The sequence below is a fragment of the Anopheles nili genome, chromosome 2 (assembly GCF_943737925.1).
Source record: "Anopheles nili chromosome 2, idAnoNiliSN_F5_01, whole genome shotgun sequence".
NCBI lineage: Eukaryota > Metazoa > Arthropoda > Insecta > Diptera > Culicidae > Anopheles > Anopheles nili.
Window position 1 is genome coordinate 74,619,980 of NC_071291.1, and position 4,296 is coordinate 74,624,275.

The following is a 4,296-nucleotide window of genomic DNA, read 5'->3' on the forward strand; positions in this document are numbered from 1 at the left end:
GGGAAATGGGAGGGAAAAATGAAAAGAGAATACGCCAGCGAAAAAGGGACACCCGTCGAAAGCGAACGAATAATGGAAAAATGAACAGTACTGCACCAGAAGCGCAGCCGCTTTTGTGTGAGACGTTTGAATCAACAGATTATAATTAGATACGCCCGAAGGGACAATTAAAATCGAATATTTCCTACAAACGGTTGCCAGGCTATTCCAGCTTAGAGTGCTATTTTCTTTCGTCCTGGAACAAAAAGGGATACAAATGTGTCAACCGAGTGCAGCCTTTTCTCCCGGAGGGCATCGCTGGTAGGGTGACGCACATATGTAGCTGCAGCACTCGACGTTGACGAACGGACGATCAGTTTAGTTCCACCAAGCCAAGCGTACTTAGCAGTTTGTCAATCTCTCGTCTTACTGCTCGTCCGGTCGGCAGTTTGAGGAATTATAAATTGAACCCTCGGGGAGTAAAATGCTTGATTAATGCTGTTTTGATTTTGTAACGCGCAGTTCGGGCTTCAAAGGGCATGATTGAACGAGGCCAGAATTCGCCTTTGGGATGTCGTATGAATGATTAGCCCACCGTTTGCCAGCCCGCGAACCCAAAATGGAGTCATTTATTTCGTGGTCCCCCCACTGAAATCGGTTATAAATCGGGTCGAGAGCATACCCACGGACCCCGGACAGGGAGAAGAAAAATAGTGCGCGATAGTCCTAAATGGCCGGGGAGGTACGGCTGAACTGAGATGAGCTCCGGGTGTTTGGGTTTGAGAAATGGATTCACACTTCGATGGATTCGATGGACGAAGCCCCTGGCGTGGCGTTTTCTCATAAGCCAATTTGTGCGATCGCTGTAAAGTATTATTAATGGTTTTTTGTCAAAACGTTGTCGCTGTCGCTAATCCTCGGGTCCCGGTGCGTTACGTGCGTCCAATTACGTTCACCCTTACAAACGATGCAATTAACGGCGGGTTGTCAATCGAGGGTTGGAGCGTTTGGAAATGGGTTTTCTGCGTAGCCGCATGGAATGGAAACGATTGGTTTGCGGGGTGATTTTTCATCGCTCCACTACCACGGGCATTATCATTCAACTCGTCAGGACGGATTCCTCAAATGTACGTTGAAGTTGGCTGATTTTGAACGCAATTCGTTGGTTTGAAAGGCCCTTCGCAGTTGTTTTCACGCTAAGTGCCTGTCAGTTTACGCAGAAAGCCCGTTTGTTTTGTTAGCATAAAGCATCGTTGTAGTAATTTTGAACTGCGAACAAAGAAGCTACTGCGTGGGCCTCGTACATTTTTGTGAAACTTTAATCTCCCTGTAATTAATGGTCTCCCGATGGGATCTACGATGAATCGATGAACCACCGCACGGTTGAACAAAATTCCGGGAAATTCTTGCTTCAATCAGCAATGGAGTGAAACGAGTTTCCAACTGATGGGAAACTTCAGTTCCAAAATTATCCCCCTCAGGAAAGGATTCTTTGTTGAAGTTGAGATCACTATCGGCGATGAAACTTCCGGCTGGAGAAGTTGTTCCGAGGCATTGTGGAAATTCGGACAAAAGTGCGGTGTCAAGGCGTACTAAATGATCCATACCAATCTTGTTATCAGTCAAACTTGGCGCTATTTTATGCCGACGAATGGCTTCCCAATGAGACGTGCTGTTTCGTTCGGCCGTGGGGCCATATTCCATCACGTAGCAAAACTGACGATAGTGTGATTCTTTTCCGCCTGTTCTATTTGAGGATGATATATATTTCTGTGAAAATTTCCACTTTTCCCGGTGGTGCGCTTACAAATTGAAATACCATTAAAATGATTTACTATCGGAGCGTCGTCGGTAATAATAATGTCTAGCTGATGCATGATGCAAAATTGCATTGACACAAAAGCGCACCCGACAAACTGGACCCGATGCAGCAAGCTCTGCACGGATGCGAAGAAGTAAAGGCACCATTACCATGCGACCCGGATCGTATTTGAATCGTAATTTATTAGCTTTTTATGCGGTATGGGTTCGGTAAAAATTAAAATCCGGCTCGGGAAATCGAAAGCCATCTATTAAACGGCTACACAACGGTTGGTTGCGAAGCGATTGCGAAAAATTTATCGATATATTTATTATATTTTTAGCTCGGTTCGGTGCGTGTTTTCTTGAACTATCCTCCTGATGGTGCCATTTAGGGGTGCAAAAAAAAATAAACTATCATGTCGCGATTGTACATTTTGTTGTTGTTGTTGCTGCTGCTGCTGCTGCTGATGTTATCATCGTCTGGTGATCATCAAATAGCGATGATTTACCCTCGGGATTGCACCGCAAATGTCAACACTTGGAGCCATTATTTATTTTTAAATGTGAGTACTTTTTTTCCAGCGCTATTGTTAATGTTCGGTCGATCCTGCCAGCGAGCCTTTCGTCCGTGTCCCACGGATCGATTCGCTAGGAGCCTGGCATTCGCGTGGCTGTGTGTGCCTTTTTTTTTGCTCCCTCGACGGTATTTCAATTAAAAGTGCCTGAACAATATTTATGTCCACACACACGGCGCAAGGGATGCGTACCGCTCTTGCCTAAAGGTCACACAACGGGGTTGCCGATTTTCGAGGGCCAAAATGTGTCGACAAACGATGGGTTTTCCGTCGGCCGATAGAGTATGCCTGCCACGGATGAATTGCACCGTCGTGCCGGAAAGGACATTCGAGAGCCCACGGTAAAATGCGGCTTCCAGGCGGACGAAACGTTGTTTGTTTTCGTACCCGTGTGTCCCAAAATGTGCGCATTAACGAGCAAACAGCAAAACGCACGCATTGGCTCGAGCTGTTTCTCGATTTCGGGCGACAACAAAGCCATGATCTGCGCTGATAGCACCACCACCCGATATCTCGATGCCCATAATTCATAATTTATCCTTCAGGATAGCCGGCTCTTTTCGTTAGTTGTGGATCGTAGCAAGCGTTGCCTTTAAGGGATGAAGCAACAAAAAATGTCACCACCATCGAACGCTGTCATGGATTGCCTCGATCATTCCGTTAAAGCTGACAGTTGTATTTGCTGAACCACGCGAGGCTTTTTCGGGTGCCTTAACAACAGGACATGGTTTATGCTTCTTCAGATGGCACTCATTGTTCATGGTTCTGCAATAGATGCTGGCTGACTGAGAGATTGGCTTAAAAAGCTTCAGAAATTGAACAAATAATATTGATTTCTACTCGTTACGCTGCCAAGGTAACATTTGTATCCATATTGCTGAGCAGGAAGCATAATTTATAATCATTATTTATTATTGGCGTTAATATCTCCAATAATGTCCGACATGACCATGCGGCTTCTTTTGGGCTTCGTTGATGCGTGGATTCACGCTCTCTGTCTCCTTTCTCCCGTTGCTATGTTCCATCGCTCTTCATCGACGATAATCCTGACGAAGCATACCCTTAGCTTTCCTCCCACATTACCATCTTGCGAGATATGATGGTCCGGCTTCATCTTACCGGGGGAGCAAATTTTCCACCGACCCGATCGGAAGCGCACCGAAGAGGAATGAATTAATTACCCGGCGTCACGATGGCATCCTGCGTAGGGGATGATGAGAAGGTCAGATTCAATCGAACAAAACTCACCCGACGTTTTTCGCAGCGGTGGTGAGATATTGTGGAGCGTTTGATAAGAAATTGGCGAAGAAATCGCTATGTGGGTCAGCGCTGCCCCCGCACCAACAAAGAGAGACAGTGCGTAGGCGAGTGAGAGTGAGAGAGCATTGCTTTCCCTATCGGTCAGTTACGCCGGGCAAGCATCTAGGTCAAGGGCAGATTGAGCGCCATCTTTATCTAATCTTATCTAATAATAGCACGTCGAAGAAAAACACTCAGCTTAGTACATTGAGTGCGCATTTTCTTGTTGGCCTTTTGCTCCAGGGCAGAAAAAAATATCAAATCAATGTTGTTGTATCATGCACCAAAAAAGAAACATAGTAGTTTTTCCGATCCTGCCAGGAGTCGAACCTGGAATCTTCTGATCCGTAGTCAGACGCGTTATCCATTGCGCCACAGGACCTCGGGTGGGATGAGAGAGGCTCGTTTTGTTTAAAAATACGTCTTTAACATGAGATTATTTCATTAGAGGAAATGCTCCGCTGTCTGAGATCGTCTGAGTTAAGAGCATCTAATTTTAACAGTTTGTCATGCGCAGTCAGCTTAGTTGCGCCGTCGCAAGCTGATTAGCTTGGTTAGTGGTTATTGTAGAAAATAAGATGCTTGGCTTTCATGTCGCTCTTTTCGATTGTTTTTTTTTTTCGATTTTTATCACCCTATT

General features: G+C 45.6%; 1 non-coding gene across 1 annotated transcript; it reads right to left on the minus strand.

Moving 5' to 3' along the window:
- Positions 1-3,965: 3,965 nt before the first annotated feature.
- On the minus strand, positions 3,966-4,038 carry Trnar-acg (transfer RNA arginine (anticodon ACG)). Its single transcript has one exon. It is a non-coding gene; the product is annotated as a tRNA-Arg (tRNA).
- Positions 4,039-4,296: the final 258 nt, after the last annotated feature.